Below are 24,001 nucleotides of genomic sequence, written 5' to 3'. Positions count from 1 at the left end.
TTAGCTTATCTGCTCCTACGGTGTTTACCAAGGTGCCTTCTGCATCTCTTCACCTCCATCAACTGCTGACCTCTTTTTTTCTTATTTCTTAGCTTTGGCTTGCTTCCTTTTCTCGGTGGGTTTCTCAGCTTCCCCATACTGTATCTCTATCTCCCCAGGAAGGGCTCTACATGTTTCATATTTGAACATCCCAAGAGGGAGTATCTGATTGGTTCAGTTTATTGCTCTGCCACAAAAAGCCCCCAGGTTCTGCTAAATTCTCAAGTCAAGCAACTTCAGAAGTTTCAAGTCTTCACGGCTGCTTTGGCTTAAGCAAGAATTGGTGGTGCACTCAATAGCAAATGGGGACCAGGGTCCTCTGTAACCTCGGTGTGAGAATGCTCTGTGGCTGTTTTGTTCCAAAGTGGGCTCTGTGTGTGGCCCACAACATTCAGAGTTTCAACAATAATCCAGTCAATCTATTTGAGGCTGTACTGTAGTGAGCAGCTCCTTTAAGTCTTGCCAGGTTAGGGCAAAGTCACAAGAAATGAAATGTATTGTAGTTAATCACTCCCTGTTTACTACCATTCTAAGAGGGAAGATCTTGAACTGGATGAAAATGATTGATTGCTTTCTGAGTTTAAATATTGGTTTAGCTGTCCTGGTGTCTTTTGTGCCTAGGTGTGATTGAGCTGGTTAGAGTAGTGGGAATGAGAGGGGCGAAATGGAGTGAGATGCATTTAAATTCTATTGGTAATACCTTAGATATCTAGAGATGAAATCTTTATCTCAGGTGACTTGAGAGAGAAGGTTCTCTTGAGCTTTCATAAATCAACTATTGGTGAACTAAAACTGTGTTTATCAGTCTCTCTTTCAGCAAAGATAGAAGTTACTGTCATAGTTCCTCTGATAGATGTGCTAGACTGGCACACATGAGGTTTTGTACTGCAAGGCTGGGAAGCAGAAACAGTGTTTCTTTGATTTTGTTGTAGTTATGGCTCTGGATACAAATAAGCCTCCACCGGTTAGATACCTTCATGTGAGGATTGGAAAGTGATAGGAAAACAAAGTCTATTTCATGCTGCTTTGGCATTTCTGCCATAAGCCTCCACAGCTGCCGTGGTTTCAACAAGAATTCCTGGTGCACTCATGGATGATCAGGGGCCAGGGTCTTTTGTAAACCTTAGAGTAAGGAATGTGATAAGATGAAGCATTTTTGCCACCTCTTTGCCAAAAATACACCTTGCTATCCAGGCTCTTACAGATGTACAAGGGCAGCCGTGGGGCTGGCGACAGCTTTGTAATCCTGGCTTCCTGCTTTCTGGGTCACAGGTGTGGTGGTGTGTTCTTGATCTCAGTCCATCCAGTGGTGGTGTTTGATTCCTCCTACCTTGCTGATCATTCTCAGTGTAGCTCCCAAGGTGAGTTTTTTTGTTACATCTGGGATTTATCCCCGGAAGCCCATTTTAGAGCTTGCTTCTCTAGCCCATCAAGATTTTTTGAAGGATCGGATTCCTGTATTAAACCCTTTCTGCTTGAGTGGTTTCTGTTTCCTACATGGGATGCTGTATGATGTAATTCCTGTGTTTATGATTGTTACAAAGCTAAAAACAGTCATGGCCAGGCTTGAGAGCTCACATCTGAAATGAAAGTCAGAAGTAATTCAGAATCTTACCAAATCCAATTGTTACTCTTGATTAAAAAATATTTTCCTTTTTAAAATTAATTCTTGTGGCTCACCCAGACTTGGCAGTTAGGAAAGGTTTGAGAATCAGGAAAGGTTTAAAGACGAACCTGATGAGGAAGGTTAAAGTAGTCACAATATCGAGAAATACAGAAGGGCCTCTTTTCTCAGGCTTATACTTTGAGATAAATCTCCTCTCCTTAGCACATGCAGGGAACATTTTATTTCATCACATTGCTGATTGAAAAGGCCAAATTACGTAAATTACCTGGAGGAGGTTTTCTGCTCTTAAAATTATTTACGGTGTGTTGGCATCTGGCCTTTCCAACTTGGTTCTGATGGACCAAAATATAATATATTTCCCATCTCTCCTTTTGTAAAGAAAGGTTAATTTACTCTTTCTTATATTATGAATTCATCAGCTTACTGGTTATTCTTTTTTATATTTGAGCCGGTTTCCCACCAAAGATTGCAAGTTTGGATTTCTCAGATCATTGTTCTGTGCAGCAGCAGGCTTTTGGCAAGGTTCTTCCACATCAAATTACTTTTCCTTTCTGTAGATTTTATGCAAAAATCTTTCTGTAACAAGATAAGATTGCATCTTTTATTGATCTTTACTCAATATTTGATTCTGTGCACAGGAACCAATTGTAGGCAAATCTGCATAAGTACAATGTTGAACCCAGTCCTGATTCCTATATAGAATTTGCATCTTTTTTTTCTTTTTGAGATGGAGTCTCACTCTGTCACCATGCTGGAGTATAGTGGTGTCATCTCTGCTCACTGCAACCTCCACCTCCTGGGTTCAAGTGATTCTCCTGCCTCAGCCTCCCAAGTAGCTGGGATTACACGCACATGCCACCACATCTGGCTAGTTTTTTGGATTTTTAGTAGAGATGGGGTTTTACCATGTTAGCTAGGATGGTCTCGATCTCCTGACCTTGTGATCTGCCAGCCTTGGTCTCCTAAATTGCTGGGATTACAGGCATGAGCCACCACACCCAGACTAGAATTTGCATATTAACACCAGTGCAAATATCTAGGTTTGGAAGAACAGTCTCCTGACAAGTTAAATGATTATTTCAAAATGAATAAAACAGGGATGTTTTGACTACTTTGTTTCTTTTTGTTTCATAATATTTAATATTACTTTTGGATGCACTAACTGAATCTGTCCCTCTTTCCATTGAAAATAAAAGTAATAAGTAATATCTACTAAAATTATTAAGTTACATAGATAACTCTAGCAGCTCTTGGTTCTATTTCCTAATATTACATAAATAAATGGCTTAAGTTGGCCAGGTGCAGTGGCTCACGCCTGTAATCCCAAGCACTTCAGGAGGCCAAGGCAGGTGGATCATGAAGTCAAGAGTTTGAGAGCATCCTGGCCAGCGTGGTGAAAATTTGTCTCTACTGAAATTACAAAAAGTAGCTGGGCGTGCTGGCGTGCCCCTGTAGTTCCAGCTACTTGGGAGTCTGAGTCAGGAGAATAGCTTGAACCCGGGAGGTGGAGGTTGCAGTGAGCCGAGATCACACCATTGCATTCCAGCCTGGCAACAGTGCGAGACTCTATCTCAAAAAAAAAAAAAAAAAAAAAAAAAAAAAAGAAAGAAAGAAATAGCTTAAGTTCAGGCACTTAGTCAGTAATTGTGTAACAAACCACTCCAAAACTCAGTGGCTTAAAACAACAGCTACTTACTATTTCTCACATGCCTAGGACTGGTTGGGCAGTTCGGCTGATCTGACCAAGCTTTACTGTATTAGGCAGGGATTGCTTAGGCATCTGCATTCAGCTGGTAGGTGGGCTTGGGGTTGGGAAGCAGTGTTGGCAGGCTTGGAGGTCTCAACTGGAGCAATTTAGCTGTGCATCATATGGTCTCATCTCTAGTAGATTACCTGGGCTTGCTCTCATGAAAATAGAGGGTGCCAAGGGAGCAAGCAGAAATGTGTGAGTACCTTGTCAAATTTGTTACTAGCCCATTGGCTGAAGTAGGTTACATGGTCACATCCAGGATCAGTGTGGCATGGTAGTATCAAAGACTGTAGATACATGGAGACATGTAAATTGAGGACAATAGTGCAGTCAATCTACCACAGCCACTCTAAAACCCCATGTTTTTGGCAAGAGTTCTCCCACATTCATTTACACTTTGTTCAACAACTTCATTCAACAAGTTATCTTAAGAAAATGTTGGGATCAGTTTACCTTGCAGGATAAATTGATCCATTATCCATTATCCATAGGATAAACTGATTCACTAGCAAACAATATTACTTAAATTAAGGTGTTATTTTGATGTTTAACTGAGCTTTTTTTTCTTGAGCCACTGTAGCAGGTGACTATTAATATCTGTATTGAAAAAACTCCAGCTAAACATTAATGTCATCATTCTTTGTGTTGTAGAGCATTGGTGTCTTACTTTCTCATTTAATTATAGTTTGAAATGAATTCAGAAATGTTAGGAGGGCATGATATTGGTCCTTTCTAAAGGTAATGCAGTGTTTGCCTTGGGCATTTCCTCAATTTTCTTTGCCTTATTCTGTTACACAGAAATATGCACCCTGGATTCTAGTTTGAGAAGATAATTTCTAACTATTCTTTATCCAATCCTTATCAAATGCCTAATTTCAAAAATGTATGTTTGAGCAAAATTCCCTGAATGCCATGCAGTACGTTCTCATTTAGATAGTTAATTTAGCCCTCGGATGAAGCCATACCATTAAATTTTTAGTCCTTTGAAGAATTGAGTTTGACAAATTGCATTTTGGTATCATGCCATTGTCTTATAATAAGCCAAATTAAAAGGAACGGCTAACTATCATAGCCTGTTATCACTACTTGGTGCCTGTTTTTATGAATGCCAATCATTTCATTACATGGTATCCTTTTTATATGACCTGTGGGAAAAATTTATCTCAGCATTCAGCCATGGCTTTTTTTTTTTATGGCCTCTATGAATCTCCCCATGCTTTTGATTCTCTCTTTAACTGCTGGAAACTTAGGGCCAAATGTGTAGCCCATCTCTACCAACTCTATAGGGCTCTGGTGCAACATTTCTGTCTACTGCTCTTACTACTTGGTTTTACTATTTTCCTGATTGTTCTTTCTTTTTTGCTGAGACTATCTCAACTTAAAAAAATCCTTAGTGATTTTATTTTTTTAATAAGCCACATCAAGTTCTTTATGGAATCAGCTGGAATGTGTGTATGTATATATATGTGTGTGTGTATGTATATGTATGTTATATATAATATTATATCTCTATATGTAATATATATCTGTTCTATTCATTCAGAGATAATAATTTAATATATATGTATATATATAATATATAACATATATACATATATACATTTTATATGATATATAATATATGCAATATTATAAGATTAAATGTAATATTATAATATATATGTGTATATATACATATTTTTTCAAAATTGCTAGTTTATGAATTCACAGATGGTTTGAGGATGATTAAAGGGATTAGCAGTTTCACTTTAGAATGATTTTGTTTTTTACTTAGAAGGAGGAATTTATAATTTGTGACTTAAACTAGAAATACAACGAAATCCTAAGTAGCACAACAATGAAGCGTAAAAAGCAAGATTGAGACCTTCTTACATTCTATATATAGATTCCATTAAAAATAATAATGGGAACTAGGGGGTCATTGTAGAATATTTTTTCTTAAGGTCTACACACTACTTGATTCACATAAGATGGTCCCTGATTTCTTTTAGGTACTTAGCTCATGAGCTAGTACTTATTTTTGTAGTTGGATTAGTAAGGATGCTTGATTCAAATGCTTATCAGCCATCATCATTCTCACTTGTCCTGTTCTTAATGTTTTGGCTATTTTTATTACAATGATTTCCTCTGGGATTTTCATTAGGGTCAGTCATTAGTCTCAGGGGAATAAAATCAAGAAAGGATATATGTGTCTATTTATGTAGCAGTCTGCTAAAGCAATTACATTTTCTCATTGCTATTTGATTAGGCTATTTTCTGTTTCTTACCAGATATTCACGCTTCTGACTCTATGCCAAACTTTCACCATTGAGGTGAAAGTTAAATCACATCAGGAATCTCAATGAAGAGGGAGGGTAATGGTTACCAAAAATCCCTTCCAAAAGATCTTCTCATTCTCTGATATCATCTCATAGCGGTTTTTGACAACTTAGGCAAATATAGTCTAACAGCAATTAGAAATGAACTTTCTGAGTGAGTAAGAAAGTTTATTTAGGAAATGGAAATGAGAAATGAGAAGTAGAAGAGAATATGTTTAGAAAATGTAATAATGCACAGTGACTTAGCTCAAGATTATTCTCAAACTTTGCCAAAAACTCACAAAGGAAAGAAAATGCCTGTCTCTGAGCCCATATTTTCTCTTATTTGAGATATGGAATCTAACCCAGGGCCTTCTGGACTGAGAATTGGTGTAAAGTAATACTGCTCAAGTGCATACGTTTTATAATCTTGTTTCTCACACCGAGTAAATGAGAATGGAGTGGGAATGCTCAAGCCAAGAGCAGTCAAACCTGCTAATAGTAGCAAAAGCGACAGCTAGACCGACAGGGGCATGACGTGCTTCAAGGAGACTTGTTCACCACAACTTAAGAAACATAATTGAAGCTTTTAGGCAAAGCCATTGTATTGCATGTAGCTGTGGTATTATGCTTAAAGTGATCATTGGTTGTGAATAAACAAAATAAAGATTCCCTACACCTTATTTAAGTGGTCATTGGACATGAAAAATGCATTTAAATACTATCAAAAATGATTCAAAATTTACAAATATCTTTTGGTTCTTGTTGGGTGAGCTTTGCTTATCTGCAAAATTCATTTATGTAGAAAACCTCATTCTCCCCAATATTATACATGAATGAAATGTTACTGTATTTAACATTAATTGAATGTCAATGGCATGGTTAGTATGTTGTTTGAAGGAAGGTTGTGATGGCTTTGATGCAGAATCATAACCCCCATGTGAGAGACAACTTGAATGGTTAAATTACTATCATGCAAAGTGACTAGATGGTTCAGCTGCTTGCACCTTTAGAAGTTATGTAGGACAAGGCAGCCGATCTTATGGTATATCCGCAACCCCTTCCTGTAAGACTGTCGACTATGAAAACAGGATGAAAAAATATAGTAAAGAAGCAGAGAGAAATGAACCTTGGAAATCTCAGCTAACCATTGCTGTTGGCAATCTCTGGGCAATCTGTGGGAAGTCAGCAGCTATTTGTTAAGGTGCTGATTGAAACTCTGGGACATCGGTTCTTTCCTTTAATACAAAACCAATTTTGAGCCAAGTCATTTAAGACCTTTTGAAAACTGACTAAAATAGCATGTATTATCCTGCGGAAAAAATAAACCATGATTTAGTAAACTACATGATCCATGGAGTAAGGACTGCTTTATATGGTGTTCTTAGAGAAAGGGCAGGCACAGATGAAAATCCTTGGCACATCTATGTGAGTTCCAGCTTGAAGTGAACTTCCTTTTTTTTTTTTTTTTTTTTTTTTTTTTTTTTTTGAGACAGAGTTTCGCTTGTTACCCAGGCTGGAGTGCAATGGCACGATCTCGGCTTACCGCAACCTGTCTCCTGGGTTCAGGCAATTCTCCTGCCTCAGCTTCCTGAGTAGCTGGGATTACAGGCACGCGCCACCATACCCAGCTAATTTTTTGTATTTTTAGTAGAGACAGGGTTTCACCACGTTGACGAGGATGGTCTCGATCTCTTGACTTCGTGATCCACCCGCCTCGGCCTCCCAAAGTGCTGGGATTACAGGCTTGAGCCACCGCACCCGGCCTGAAATGAACTTCTTGAGGTTCACAGCCCAGCAAGTGTTTGCTGTCCACCTGCTCTGGAAAATGGGTGGAAGGATTGCCACCCAGCTTGGAAAGCAGAAAGTCCACTTACCTGCTGATGCTCTGGGGGAAATTAAGGAATGTTGGTGTCATTTCAGAGTGACCCCAGCATTGAGTATTGCTCCTTCAGTTTCATTTTGCCATAGGCTGGTCAACATTTCACTTCAGTGATGAACAGTGCTGGCCTAAGATTTTACTTCAATTTCATTGATAATAAATCTGATGGTGAAAATGATAGTGATGACAAGAAATATAGTAAATAAGAATTTGGTCAGGTTAGGACCGGGCGCGGTGGCTCAAGCCTGTAATCCCAGCACTTTGGGAGGCCGAGGTGGGTGGATCACGAGGTCGAGAGATCAAGACCATCCTGGTCAACATGGTGAAACCCCATCTCTACTAAAAATACAAAAAAGTAGCTGGGCATGGTGGTGCTTGCCTGTAATCCCAGCTAATCAGGAGGCTGAGGCAGGAGAATTGCCTGAACCCAGGAGGCGGAGGTTGCGGTGAGCCGAGATCACGCCATTGCACTCCAGCCTGGGTAACAAGAGCGAAACTCTGTCTCAAAAAAAAAAAAAAAAAAAAAAGAATTTGGTCAGGTGGTGATTGGCAATTGACTCCCATCCTCTGCTCAGGCCCTGTTCTTTCTTCATTAATCTTGCAATAACTTGACCCTGAGTTTTAAAAGAATAAATATTTTGAACTTCATATATTGTGTATTAGGTTTTTTTTTAATATCATATATCAACAATGACTATGATGACGTCCCCCTTTTCTGAGTGTTCACTCTGCACATTGTGCTGAGGGCTTATGCATGTTATCTCAGTCTTCACAACCATCCTGATGAAAGTCCTCTAATGCCTTTGAATTGTACTTAAAATCCAAACTCTGTAACATGTCCTCTAAGGCATGCATGATCTAGCCCCTGCCTATTTTGTGTCCTGCTGCTTTTCCACTCGCTCTGCCCCTGCCACACTACCTTCCTTTTGTTCTTGTAACATGCCACACTCATTCTCTGTTGGACTTTTTCACCATCTTTTTCTTCTGCCTGGACCTCTCTTCTCCCAAACCTTAGTGTGGATGACTCCTCCTTGTCATTCAGGTCCCTGATGACATCTCATCTCCCCGGAGAGGGTTTCCTTGACAACTCTGTTCGAGGATCTTCCTCAATATTCCTTTCATATTGCCCTGTTTTATTTTTATCCTAAAAGCTAATACTCCCTAAACATTTTCACATTAATTTAAAAAACTCTATCTCTGCCAATTTAGATATAATCTTCCTAAGAATTTGGACCAAGTATGTCCTTTATTATTATGTTCTTGGTTCTCAGAACAACGCTTGGCACATGGTAAGTATTCAATAAATGAGTAAACCCCAGTTTTTGTATGAAGAAGCTAAAGCACAGAGAGGTTAAGTATGTATTAGGTCATACATCTCCTGAGTGGTTTATGCAAGATTTAACTGTAAAGTTTAAATCTAATGCTCATTTTTAAAAAAAGATCATGCTATACAACACTGAGATTTCTGTACATCACATCTGCAATCACCTAAAGATTATAGCTGAAAACTAAACAGCTTCCCAAAGAGGAAATTCTGATTGTATTTTAATCTACTCACTAAGTTAAGTGAGTAAGAGCTTCTTCATTGAACCACTGTGCATTAGATAGGGACCATATTTCTCAAAAGCTCTGAATTTTATGTCTGTGCACTCGAGAGAGGAGGGCTGCAAAAACATTTCACTTGTGTTCTCATAACTCTGATCAAGATAGATGCTTTTAATTTTTTTCAGCATTTTAACTATGAGAAGTGAAGCTTTAATAGGCACACAATTTAGGCTGTTGTAAATATTCTGGATTAAAAACTTTAAATGTAAGCATAAGAAAAAGCAAATAATAAATGCTGTCACCTTTTGTTGTATTTTTCTGAAAGTGTTTATTTTAAAATATATCATCTTTATTTGACAAAAACACAAGTTTACAGATTGTATTACATTTTTGTACTGTTTGAATTATGCGTAAGAAATAAATACAATTTCTGGGTTATTCCAAATTCCCTTTCATAAGCTCTCCTTATTTCACACACTGCAAAGTTTAATTTAACCATGCTAGTCTTGTTTAATAGGTTAAATGGAATTAAATTGGTCTTAAAATAAATTGTGCTGTGAATAATAAAAATGCTACTAGGAAATATATTCCATAACCCTAGTGCTGCATTTCTTAAGGCTATTGAAGCCTGATTATCATTATAGGCAGTCTTAACCTACAGATGACTAATCTATGAAATGAGTGTTGGTGACACAGGAAAGTGTCTGGTGTGTGTGTGTGTGTGTGTGTGTGTGTGTGTGTTGAAGAAAGCAGAGGTAGTTCACCTTTCGGGGTGTTGCTTTCTCTGATTCCATGATGATAGGAATTTTTCTTTGTTCTCCAGTTCAGAAATCTTGGGGCGTAACTGTACCAGTGAGTTAGCTTCCTCGCTTTGCACAAAAGAATGCTAACAAGACACTGGTGCGGTGCGGAGTGGGGAGGGTAGTGTGTGTCTGGCATGGATCTCCCCCAGGTAATCCTTATCTCTAAATCAAGAAGCTGGTGGAAGACTGCTCATATCACCTGGAGAAAGAATCATCTCCTGAGAGCCCAAGGTGGGCCTTACATTTGTCTTTTTCCATAAAAATGCTGTTATATCTTACTGTTTGATAAAGTAAAAAAATGCTATTATTATTATCTGTCTCAGATACATTATAGGTTAATATGTATTTGTGCCATTGTGAACTGGCCCAGGAAAAAATGAGAAAAAGATTTCCCATTCCAAACAACCAAAATATAAACTGACTTTGAGACTGTAACCCTTTCCTAAGTTAGGGGCTGCTTATAATCACATATTTGACACCATTAAGTTTGTGGCTGCTGTTTGTGGCTTTGTTGTTTCTTTACTTTGTCTTCCAGATTGGATTTAGAAATGTGAATGAAGTATTGACCTCATAAAGACACTGTACAGAAATAAACAGCATAAGTCTCTAGGCTGAGTTTGGCCTTTTGCCTTCCTTCTTTATATAGGATTTCCAAAATAGGAGTGTCTATGCTGTTCACAGAGTGAAAGCAGAAAAAAAGAGCAAGAAAGGAAGGAAGGAAAGAAGGAAGGAAGGAAGGAGGGAGGGAGAGAGGGAGGGAGGGAAGAAGAAAGGAGGAAACAATGAGAAGAAGAGAGGAAGGGAAAAAAGAAAGGGAGGGAGTAAGGAGAATAAAAGAGAAGAAAGAAAGGCAGGAAGGAGGGAAAGCAGGCAGGAGGGAAGGAAAAAAGAAAGGGTTAAGATAACCTAAGAATAATTTTCATACTATCCAACCCATTTCCTTGCCTTTATTTTCATCATTATTGAATCAATGATAACAGCAGTAGATGCAGTAACTTGAAGTCTAACTCATCTATTCATTTATTTATTCGTTCTGCATTTTTTTTTTAACAGAACTTAACTGTTCAGTATTTCTATATTACCAAGTAGCCTGCAGAGGGTGCACTTTCCTCATTTTTATGTCTTTCCACCCACTTATGACCAAGGAGAACACAATGATTTACAAGATTAAAAGAGATTATCCAATCAAAGACGTGAGGAAGGCACAACTTCTCTTTTCTTCTACCAAATGTTACAAAATGAAATATGTAAAAGACATAGGAAATGCAATCTCTACTAGTTTCTTTGTTAATAGGAAAATCAATTTTGGTGACTTTCTTTGCATGGAGCTAGGATCATCAAGCCTGTGGCGTTCCTCCTGAACTCTTTTTTTCAATTTTTAACTTTCTACATCCCTGGGACTTCCTTTCTTTTCTTGCTCCTTGTGAATGTGTTCTTATTTTTCCTCTCTATACTGCATTGTTCAACAGAAACATACTGCAAGCCATATATGTAATTTAAAATTGCTTAATAATCACATTAAAAAACTAAAAAGCAGGTAAAATTTATTTTTGAATATTTTATTTACTCCAATGTATCCAATTTTATCATTTCAACATATACTTAATATAAACATATTATTGAATATTTTACTCTTTTTTGTACCAAATCTTTGAAATCTGCTGTGAGTTTTGTTCTTATAGCACATCTCAACTTGAACTGGCCACATTTTAAGCTGTGACTAGCCACATGGCACCAGTGGCTACTGTACTGGACAACACATCTATATACCTTCCTCTGTCATTCACAATTTTCCCATCTCTAACCAAACTGGCAGAAAAAAGTGCATTACATAATGGTGCCGTGTCCTCAGGAAGTCTTTATGACTAATTATCCACCAATTGAATCATGCAGGAAAAACGAGAAATGGCCTGTGTTCCTTCTAAGAGGCTGTTCACCAGTTTTGAGATTTAAAAAAATAGAATGTTTTTAGCCAGTTGATTTTTAAGTCACTCTAGCTCCCTCTATCACAAAATGAGTTATCGATTTTAATAAAAATCCTTCAAATTTCTTTTCCTGAGTGTACATTTTCTTATCTCCCTTTCCATTTCCTTTTCCTTCTTTGTCTCACTCTGTCACCAGGGTGGAGTGCAGTGGCGTGATATCAGCTCACTGCAGTCTCCCTGGTTCAAGCAATTCTCCTGCCTCAGCCTCCCAAATAGCTGGGATTACAGGCATGCGCCACCACGCCAAGCTGATTTTTATATTTTTAGTAGAGACAGGGTTACACCATGTTGGCCAGGATGGTCTCGATCTCCTGAACTCATGATCCACCCACCTTGGCCTTCCAAAATGCTGAGATTACAGGTGTAAGCCATTGCACCCAGTCCTTTTTGTAATTTTTTCAAGACAGCCCTTGCGCTGTCACCCAGACTGGAGTGCAGTGGTGCAATCATGGCTCACTGCAGCCTTGACCTCCTGGGCCCAGGCGGTTGTCCCACCTCAGCCTCTTAAGTAGCTGGGATCACAAACATGTACCACCATGTCCAGCTAAGTTTTTTTTTTTTTTTTTTTTTTTTTCTTAGAGATGGAGTCTCACTATTTTGCCCAGGTTGATCTCGAATACCTGGCCTCAAGCAACCCTCCAGCCTTGGCTTCCTGAAGTGCTTGGATTACAGGTATGAGCCAATGCACCTGGCCTAATAGTAACTATTTGAATAGTAATAATTCAAATACCTAATAGTAACTCCCATCTACTGAATGCTTCCTATGTACCAGAGGCTATGTATTAATTGTTTATACATATAATTCCACTTAACATTCACAAAAGTCCTTTTGAGTTGGATACTGTTATTATCACCTCTGTTTTAAAGATGAAGAAACCAAACATGGGAGGGCTAGAGGAGTTGTCGAACATGATCCAGCTAGAATACTGCAGAGCTGGAATTGTGAGCTGGGCCTAAATAACTCCAAATCCTGCCTTCTGTAACTGTATGTATGGTATCTCCCAGGTGGGGAGTATATTAAATGCAAATTTAAGATGTTGCTAGAGGGTAGAACTCTAGAAGTGGCAGAAATCCTGGAGTTCTTATAATCAACTCTCTTTGTTTTTGTAAGAAAAACCTGAGGCAGAAGGAGGCTGAGTGGTTTCTCTGTTGAACATCCAGGACTAGAACCCAGGATTCTGAGTCCAAGCTCAGTGCCCTTTCCCTTGATGAGAAATGTTTCCAGATTTAAACTCCAGTTTATAGGACCATTAACAACCCTCTCTAAAGAGGAGGCAAGAGGTTTCAAGTTCTTCTTAGGGTAAAAAAGAACTGACATCAAAAGGTCTGTGTGGGGTCATTCGTCTCATCATGACTTTGATTTGACCTTCATCTTTATTTAGCATTTCAGTTTTATACTCTGCAACAAGTTTGGCCATGTTGGAGGACCATCCAAAGGTCACCAAGTTGGCTACTGGTGATTGGATGCTCACTCTGAAGCCAAAGTCTATTACTGTGCCCTGGAAATCCCCAGCTCACCTCTGAGTGAATATTCCATCCGCTTTCAGGAGGTCTCAGGCACTGCACCATGGAAGCCTAAGGCTGGTTAGGCAGCACCTCATTCTGCAGGGATCTGGGTCACAGGAGAACAATGGCTCTACAGTGTGCTGGGTGCTTTCCCTCTGTCTCCTTTAGCCAATGTCCTAGGATTCTCATTTCACTTTCTCACCAGGCAGAGGCTGAAGTTTACAGGAGAAAGACTATTCCTGAATTTGTTTAATTGTGCTGTTTTTTTACTCCTCTTATTTGATTACGAATCTCCCCAACATCTCTGACTCAGGCTCACTATGACTTTGACTTTTTTTTTAAGAGATGGAGTCTCACTCTGTCACCCAGGCTGGAGTGCTGTGGCACGATCTCAGCTCACCGCAACCTCCACCTCCTGGGTTCAAGCGATTCTCCTGCCTCCGCCTCCTGAGTAGCTGGGATTACAGGCATGAACCACCACATCCAGCTAATTTTTTGTATTTTTAGTAGAGACGGGGTTTCACCATGTTGGCCAGGCTGGTCTCAAACTCTTGACTTCAAGTGGTTCACCCACCTCGTCCTCCCAAAGTGCTGGGATTACAGGTGTGAGCCCCTATGCCTGGCTGACTATCATAAGACTTCTATTTCCAAATAATAGCTCATATACTCATTTGTATAAATATCTAAAGATAGGCTTTCCTGATTTTGGATGCACAATCCATTTTTTCATATTGAATAATCTGTTAAAGTATTCCTACAACTATTATTTCTCAGCTAATACTGAATTTTTTCCAACAGCCATAATATTGTTAAAGGCTAGAAATAACCCCTCCATAACTCATTTAATAAGATAATTCTCTTTATTTATGAAAAAGAAAGACCTAGCTTTAAGTTCCATCTCTGCCATTTAGCAGGCAGTGACCTTGATCATACTGAGTAATTTGTATGAATCTGTTTCCTTACCACCAAGATGAGAATGATGATAATTAATCTCCTTCTAGGATTACTGTGGGGAATAAATGACCTATATGTGAAAGTGCTTTGTAAACTATTTAAGGGTTAGTTTATGTCACATTGTCATGTATCTGTGAATACTTAAGTGCATATATGTTATCATTTTTGCATGTTTATACGTTATGCTTTAGGCTTGGACCAATCTAGGCCATAGTTATTACTTTGGGGCAGTGGTTCTCAACTAGGGTCAAGTTTGTCCCCCAGGGGATATTTGTTAATGGCTGGAGATATTTTACAGTGTCACAACCAGGGATATGGTACTAGAATCTAGTAGCTAGAGGCCAGAGGCTTTTCTAACATCCCGCAATCCACAGAACAGCTCCCTTCAACAACAGTTATCTGGCCCCAAATGTCCATAGTGCTGAATTTGAGAAACCTGCTGCAGAGTAGGGGGTTCTCAAATGTTAGCATGTGTCGGAATCACCCGGGGGACATTGAAACACAGATGGCTGGATTCCATCCCCACATTTTCTGATTCAGAAAGTTTAGGGTGGGGCCCAAGAATTTGAATTTTTAGTAAGTTCCCAGGTGATGCTAATGCTGCTGGTCCAGACGTTGCTCTTTGAGAACCATTTCTGGAGAGAAATCCTTCAATATGCATTGGTCACTTTGATAGACTACTTGCTTAGCCACCTGAGCAAGGTATGTAGTATCTTCTTAAATGGTGCATATTTGTATCAACTAGCTGAGAAGTTTGACTCTAGGCCAAAATCTTTTGTGTGATCTATGTGTGATTTGAGATAATGACAAGGCTTTGCCCGGCAAGCTCCCTGGAAGGAGAAGCTGCCCTTCCCACACCAGACCTGGTACCCAGCCAGTGCCTTACAGTTAATCCTTGAGGGAGTTGCATCCAAGGATTCAGGTGAAGATAACTCTTTCTTCTCACACCTGTAATCCCAGCACTTTGGGAAGCTGAGGCAGGAGCACTGCTTGAGCCCAGGAGTTCAAGACCAGCCTGGGCAACGTGGGAAAACCCCATCTCTACCAAAAATAGAAAAAAATTAGCCAGGCGTGGTGACACTTGCCTGTAGTCCCAGCTGCTTGGGAGGCTGATGTGGGAGGATGGTTTCAGCCTGGGAGGCGGAGGTTGCAGTGAGCTGAGATTATCCCACTGCACTTCAGCCTGGGTGACAGAGCCACATCCTGCCTCAAAAATGAAGTGGAAAGGAAGGGGAGGGGAAGGGAGGGGAGGGGAACAGATGGGAAGGTTAGGTTCATTCATTAAATGAAAACGGATTCTGTTTCACCACCCACCCCCACACCCCTGCACCTGTTCGTGCACATATGCATGGCTGTATGCCTATCCCAGATGTCTCTATTCAGAGGCTGTCTGTTGGATGCCTTGACTGAGACACTTTCTTGCACTTTGACTCCACACCTTTCTACTCCTAGCTCCTCCCCATTTCTCAGCCTGTGGGCCTATAAAAAGGCAGGAGCCTTTTGTGTGGGGCAGGGTCTCATTTTTCTTGTCTGTGCTCCACATCATCTGATCTTCACCTAGAGCTGTTCCATGGGGATAAGGAGAACATGGGGGAGCTGGAGCCGCCCTCTTCTGCCTCTTGCTTGCACTGTTGTAGTAGTGAACAATGGTCTGATTGTTACTCTCAGTTTGGCACGTTGAATTAATTGACCACCTCAACATCTGATTCCTTAAAAGCTGGTATTAACTATTTTCCTTCATCTGCAGTCTCCCAACCTGTGTGCTGTGAATACAAATGTTATGGCACAAAAACTTCTGCTGTGGCTGACTACTCCACAGCAGTGGTTGAGAACTGTACATGGTATTATCTGGGGATCTTGTTAAAATATTTCTAATTCTATGGGTTCTGGGATGGGGCTTGAGATTCTTCATGTCTGAAAAACTCCTGGAGGGATATTGATTTTGCTGGTCCAGGGACCACACTTTGAATAGCCAGACAGAAGTTTCAAGGAATTAACAATTTCATTAAGAGAATTAGAATTAATACACAGAGACACAGAAAATTAGGGCAATGCCACTTGATAGTATCAGTTTTCTCTAAGAGGAAAAATAAGGTGATTTTGGAACAGTGGATCTTAACCCTGGCTGCAACTGAGAAGTTTATTATTTATTTTTTGTATGAAAAAATATTTTTAGAAGTAGTTATAGTGAGAAATAGGCTGGATTAGGAGTTGAAAGTCACATTTCCAGCCTGGTAGCTGGCCTTCTGAGCTGTGGGATCTTAGAAAATTTAGTGTCTACCAGCTTATTTCTGCTAGGATGTAGGGTTGAAAATGTACACTGGGACGGGGCGCGGTGGCTCACGCCTGTAATCCCAGCACTTTGGGAGGCCGAGGCAGGTGGATCACGAGGTCAAGAGATCGAGACCATCCTGGTCAGCATAGTGAAACCCCGTCTCTACTAAAAATACAAAAAATTAGCTGGGCATGGTGGCATGTGCCTGTAATCCCAGCTACTCAGGAGGCTGAGGCAGGAGAATTGCCTGAACCCAGGAGGCGGAGGTTGCAGTGAGCCGAGATTGTGCCACTGCACTCCAGCCTGGGTGACGAGCGAAACTCCGTCTCAAAAAAAAAAAAAAAAAAAAAAAAAAAAGAAAATGTACACTAAGTTTTGAAAATATATTGACAATACGCATAGATCTGTTGTCAGTTTCAAATGACAAAGCACAACAGAAAACACCACTCATTTATTTGTTCATTCAAAATATTCCTTAGGTGCATACTCTGGGCTAAGCACTATTCTAGGTGCTGGGTAATACACCAGTGATAACACAGATGCAGTTCCCTGATGTCACAAAGCTCAGAGTCTAGTGGTGAAGAGAAACATCGAAGAGGCAATACTAATAAGTAGGGTGAGGCTGATGATAGGGAAAACACAAAGTACACAAAGAGTGTATAGCAGGTGAATGACCTACATCTAAGAGTCAGGCAGGACCTCCTTAAGACAGTGATGTTTAAGGTGAGAGCTGAAGGCAATGGCTCCAGGCAGAGGGGTGATACATTCAAAGGCCCAGTGACGAAAGACCATAGTGACCAGAGAGTGTTGGTTGAGCAGGGAGAGTGAGGAGAAGCATGGCTGTGAGTTTGGAGAGGCACTATATTCAACAGGACACATTTGGTTACAGATGCCAGAAGCCAACTCATAAAAGCTTATGTATAAAAGGGAAATTGTTGGTTTACTGAACTGGGCAGTCCCTTGGGTGGAGCTGGCCTCAGGCAGAGAAATGAAATCACTGGATCTGTCCCTTTACTTTCTTCCTCTCTTCTACTTCCCTCCATGTGCTGCTCTGATTCTTCCCCATTTCAGGAGAGCTTCCTTCATGTGGGAAGGAAGCTTCCTTCATGGTTGGGAAATGACAGAGTATGATTACAGGTAGCTCAAGGTTTACAGCATCTCAGTTTAGCAACTGGAAAGATAAAGGAGGTCACCTTACTTTCAGAATGTGTATAAAATCTCAGATAAGAACTCTGACGGGAACTGGAAGAGTACCATGTTTAATCCCAGGCTAGCAATTTTGGCTGGGGTATGAGAGGAGTATTATGATTGGCTGTCTCACAAAAATCACAACTAGGGATAAGGGATACTACCTTAGGGGGAAAGGAATTGTAGTTATGAGGAAAAGGGGGACACATGGGCAGACGGAACCAAAAAATACTCACTCAGAATATCTAGTAGGAATTTGGAGGGCGAATGCTTACTATGGTAAGCACGGTTTTTTCCTAACTGCAGCACAGAGGGTAAGTTTAGTGTTGAAGACATTGTTGAAGTATCTATAAACTATATGGTAGCAGATAGATATTAGAACTTATTATCCAAAGGAAAATAAGAAGAGAGAGAAAAAAAGGGAAAAGGGCTTTTATAAATTAAAAGTATTACTAATGTGCATAAAACATAAGGAGGTAGAACAAAATTAAAATTTATTTTAAATTTTATTATTGCCACTGCAATTCCCCTTACGTCAACCTTGATATGCCTTCTAAATATCTAAGATGTAATGACTACTTCAGAGCTTAGGCTGATAGAGAGTCAGATTTACTACATAATCTTTCTTATACTTTTTTTTAAAATTAGTCATCTCTCCTATAGACATTATGGTCAAATAACACAATATGTAGTTACCATAGCAATTGATTTCACACAAATTAGGCCAAGGAGCAACATAATTAAAACATGCAAAGATATAGTTTATGTAATGTTTTCATTGGTCAAATGGCTTACTGATTAATGTTATAATATTGGGATTTATAGAAGTAGAAAGAATGTTGATTTCTCCCCCCCAGATTTTAGCTCAATAAACTGGTTGAACAGTTAAGGTTGGACAACATCATAAAAATGTATATGGGAGCAAACTGTACAGTCTCTAAATTGTTGTGTCTGCCAAATTTGAAGGAATTATAGGGAAAAAAAAATCTAAATTGTATATTACCTAGATTTGCATTGTCTAATATGATAGCTATATAACTTTGAATTAATTACAATTAAATAAAATAAAAAATTTGGTTTCTTGGTCATACTAGCCATAATTCAAGTGCCAAGAGACACATGAGGCTCATGTCTACCAAACTGGACAACAGCTATCTAGGACATTTCCATTATCACAAAAAGTTCTGTTGGAGAAGACCAATCTATACAGCACCAGTAAGTCAGTCCCCTTTCTTTGGAATGAAATAAGTTAAATAAAATTTTTAAGAGGGATTTTTTTTTTCTCCATGTGTGCCACAGCAAGCACTGTCAACTCTATCTTTAAGATACATCCCAAATCTACTAATTTCTCTTTTTTGCTACTGTTACTCTCTGAGCCCGAGCCATTTTTATCTCCCATCTGGACAACTTCAATAGTCTCCTGACTCACCTCTCTATTTCCATTCTTTCAATTTATATATGGTCTCCATGGAGCAGCTGGAATGATTTTTTAAAAACATAATACTGGTTTTAAATTTCTTGAGGGGAAAAAAAAGGAATATGAAAGGACACAATACTTTCTGAATTTCCATTATTTGCACCACTGTGCACCATTCTTTCAGAGAAGTGATCTTTAATCTTTACAATAATAAGGAAGAGGGAGGTATTATGATTCCTTTATACAAAGGTGGAAATTAAGACTCAGAGAGGGCAAATAACTTGCCTCGGTTCAACTGGCTAGTAAGTGGCAAACCCTTTGAAGAAATGAATGAATGATTAAACAGCCAAGTCCTAAGCTTTCAACTAGACTACCTTGCCAAACATTATTAAGCACTGAAGATTCGTTATTGGATGTCTTTCTTTTGAGGAAGAGAGAAATTCTTTGTATCTTTCTCTACCTTACCTTCTCATTTATCTGGACTTTGGATCTTCGGTTATGAGTATAGCAGTCCCCTTAGGGTGAAGTTGAAGGTCTGTTCTCAAAGATGCCAAAGTGGCAGGTAGAGTTTTGAGCCCACATGGAAAGGGTCTCCTCCTAACCAAGTTGGGCTTGCTATTTCCATAATTTAGGGCAGGGATTCACTCATTTTTAGGTCTGAGGCACATTTAAAATGCTTCTTTTCTTCTTTCTTCCTTCCTCCTTCCTTCCCTCCCTCCCTCTCTTTCTTTTCTTTCTGTTTCTTTCTTTTCTGTCTTTCTTTTTCTCTCTCTCTCTCCCCCTCCCCCGCCTTTCTTTCTTTCTTTTTCTTTCTCTCTTTCTCTCTTTCTTTCTTGACAGGGTCTCACTCTTTTGCCCAGGCTGGAGTATAGTGGTGTAATCATGGCTCACGGTGGTCTCAGCTTTCTGGGCTCAAGCAGTTCTCCCACCACAGCTTCACAAGTAGCTGGGACTACATGTGTGCACCACCGTACCCAGCTCATTTACAAAAAATTTTTAGGTCTGGCGCTGTGGCTCATGCCTGTAATCCCAGCACTTTGGGAAGCTAAGGCAGGCAGATCACCTGAGGTCGAGAGTTTGAGACCAGCCTGACCAACATGGCAAAACCCTATCTCTACTAAAAATACATAATTAGCTGGGTATGGTGGTACATGCCTGTAATCCCAGCTAATGGGGAGGCTGAGGCAGGAAAATCGCTCGAACCCAGGAGGTAGAGGTTGTGGTGAGCCAAGGTCACACCATTGCACTCCAGCCTATGCAACAAGAATGAAACTTCGTCATCTTGCCATGTTGCCCAGGCTGGTCCTGAACTTCTGGGTGCAAGACATTTTCCTACCTTTGTCTCCCAAAGTGCTGAGATTACAGGCATGAGCCACTGTGCTCAGCTAGAATACTAGCTTTTGAAGGCATTTAAAGGAGTTAAAAGATTCAAAACAGCTCGCACACAAAAGCCAGTAATAATAATAACAAATTATAATAAAATAAAACATCCAAATATATATGAATACAGCCACAGTTATGATGGTTCTTATTATGCCCTTTCCCTGCTTTGCTCCAGTGTGCCATCTGCCTGGCCTCACTGTATTTCAGATTTGCGTACTGAATTGTAGCCAAAGTAAGTTTTATTACTTTCATTACATTTATTGAAGCTGGAAGGATCTCTGTGAAGACATTGCAGCATAACAGTTGGTCAGAGTCAATTAGAAGCCTCTTCTTCCTTTTCTTTTAAGAAACAAATCTCCATCTTCTGTGACAGACTGATTAAACAAAAAGAAAGAAATGGATCTCCTCCTCCCACCTTTATGCTCTGAGTGGCAGCCCCAGGATGAATAGGAAGCTGTCAGCATCAGCCATGTATACATGGAGAGTCACAAGCCTCAGTGATTTTCTGCATGACTGCATTTCTTCAGCTCAATTGAGTAATCTTCAAATCCTTGTTTCCCCGTCCGTATTTCTTAGTATAAATATCATTTCAGTTTGCTTCTTGGGCTGTGGATAAAGCAAAGGAGGGGTATGAAATTTTAGAAAAACAGAGATGTATGCTTTGTTTCAGTCCCTAATTTTAGAAAAATAGAGATGAATACTTTGTTTCAGTCCCTAGTTTTACTGATGAAGAAACTGACTACTAAGAGGTTACAGTAACTTGCCCAAGGTCATACAGCTAGTCAGTGTGGACTTCAGAGCTACACTGGATTTAACTTTCAGTGCTGTCATTTACTAGCTGTTTTGAATTTGGGAAAGTCATTTAAATACTCTGAGTTTCTGTTTTATCTGTAAAATGAAGGTGATAATAGTTAGACCACAGAGTTGTTGGTTATTGCAATCTATTACGCATCACCTAGAAGAGTGTAGTAGTCACTTATTATGGAGATAACCCCAAAATTAGCAGCTTAAAACAGCAAACATTTTTTATCTCATGATTTCTGTGGGTCATGAATCTGGGTGTGGCTTAGCTGGATAAGTCAGGCTCAGGATCTACTACAAAGCTGCATGCAAAATGCCATTTACATGGGCGTGAAAAACAGGAGGCAGAATCATTGGGGACCATTTTCTAGGCTGCCTAGCACAGAGTATCTGCTCCATAATAATTGATTTGGTATTAGATGCTGAGTCAAGTGGTAACGTCACCCACACGGATTACTGGATCAATGTTCACCTGAAGGCTCTGTTCTCAGCCTGGTCTCACTTAACATTTTCATCAGTGACTTAGTTGATGATGTAAAACAATAGTCTCTCATTGTTCTTGATTATGTGTCAGTAAAAACTTCTAAGTGTTCACTTCAAATATATATACATATATTTATAAGTTAACACATATGCAAGTGTTAATCTATTAACTAATAGCAAGGCTTACTTTCATTCATGCTTTAGATTTAAACAGTTACAAATAGAAATTCCATTATTTTTTAATCTGAATACTAAAGGATTATTATGTACTCTCTGGGTGGGCAAAACCCACCAACAGAGAAGGTGACTGAGAGATGGAGAATGTGGTGGATGCCACAGCCAGGATCTAAAGAATATACCAAGACTGAGGCTAAGTAATGTAAACAACATCCCAGGGGAATTGCTGGCACATGAATCACATTGTGGAGATCCTTGAAGAGGTGCCCTCTCTGGACAGAAGAAACACAAAGATTATCTCCTTTTGGGAACGAAGTGTGGTGAACTGAGTGCAGGCTGAATTTCAGCCACTTCTCTCCTCATCTGTGCTGCTTCTTGTACAGGGCACAAAAAATGCAATACATGGCAGACCTGTGACTTACCATTAACAAAGGCTGTTTTTGGAATTTCAAGTCAGTTGACTTAACTGAGGCTCAAGAAACAGAAAATTAAGTCTATGGTGGAAACAAGCCTCAAAAATAAGACTGAATCTTGTCTTTTTAAGAAATAGAAATTTGGCCAAGACAACAAGGTTGACTTGATTCTCTCTCTCTTTTTTTTTTTTTTTTTTTTAAGAGACAGGTTTTAGCTATGTTTCCCAGGCTGGTCTGGAACTCCTAGCTCAGGAGGTCTCCTGTCCTCAGCCTCTCAAAGTACTGGGATTACAGGCATGAGCCACCGCACCTGCTGAAATTGACTTGATTCTGTTACCTTCTTGTTTTCGTCTTTTGACCCTCCAAGGGGGGAAACCTAGTCCCCTTTTTAAAAGTATGGACTGGATAAATGACTCAATTCTAAAGAATAGAATATGGCAGAATATGTATGAATAGGTTATAAAATGTCTCATGGCTTTTTTCTTATTCTCTCTTGGATTATGCACTCTCGGGGAAGCTGCCATGGGGCGAGGGCACTCAAGCAGCCCTATGGAGGAGTCCATGTAATGAGGAACTGAGGTCTCTTGCTAACAGCCATATAAGTGAGTCATCTTGGAAGCAGGTCCTCTGGCCTTGATCAAGCCTTTAGACGACTACTGCCCCAGCTAACAGACTACTTGCAACTGCAGCACAGACTCTGAGCCAGAACCACCTAACTCAGCACTCCCAGATTCTTGACCCACAAAAACTGTGAGAGGTAATAGGTATTTGTTATTTTAAGCAGGGGTTGGCAAAGTACTGCTCCAAGGCCAAATCCAGACTGCAGCCTGTCTTTGTAAATAACATTTTATTGGAACAAAGCCGTATCTGCTGGTTTATATATTGTCTACGGCTCCTTTCCCATTACAACAGCACAGCTGAGTAATTGTGATAGCAGCTACATGACCCACAAAGCTGAAGATGTTTACCATTTACCGTATGTTACAGAAGAAAAGTTCGTGACTAGGCATGGTGGCTCATGTCTGTAATTCCGGCACTTTGGGAGGCTGAGACAGGTGGATCACCAGAGCTCAGAAGTTCCAGACCAGCCTGGGTAACATGATAAGACCCGTCTCTACAAAAAAATTAAAAATTACGGTCAGGTACATTGGCTCATGCCTGTAATCCCAGCACTCTGGGAGGCCAAAGTGAGTGGATCACTTGAGGTCAGGAGTTTGAGACCAACCTGGCCAACGTGGTGAAACCCTTCATTTCTACTAAAAGTACAAAAAAATTACCCGGGTGTGGTGGCATGCACTTGTAGTCCCAGCTAGTTGGGAGGCTGAAGCAGGAGAGTTGCTTGAACCTGGGAAGTGGAGGTTGCAGTGAGCCAGGATCACACCACTGCACTCCAGCCTGGGCAACAGAGTGAGACTTTGTCTCAAAAAAAAAAAAAAAAAAAAAATTAAAAATTAGTCAGGGATGGAGGTATGTGCC

General features: G+C 39.9%; 1 protein-coding gene across 2 annotated transcripts in view; it reads left to right on the top strand.

Moving 5' to 3' along the window:
• Positions 1-12,538: 12,538 nt before the first annotated feature.
• The window catches only part of MAP3K7CL (MAP3K7 C-terminal like), a 77,093-nt gene continuing 65,630 nt past the window's right edge, over positions 12,539-24,001 (top strand). For both annotated transcript variants that reach the window (XM_074389395.1, XM_010338341.3), the window contains exon 1: positions 12,539-12,600. The gene's annotated coding sequence lies outside the window, so the exon portion shown is untranslated. The remainder of the gene's footprint in view (positions 12,601-24,001) is intronic.

Source organism: Saimiri boliviensis, chromosome 18, assembly GCF_048565385.1.
Source record: "Saimiri boliviensis isolate mSaiBol1 chromosome 18, mSaiBol1.pri, whole genome shotgun sequence".
Lineage (NCBI taxonomy): Eukaryota > Metazoa > Chordata > Mammalia > Primates > Cebidae > Saimiri > Saimiri boliviensis.
This window is presented reverse-complemented; position numbering and strand designations above follow the sequence as displayed.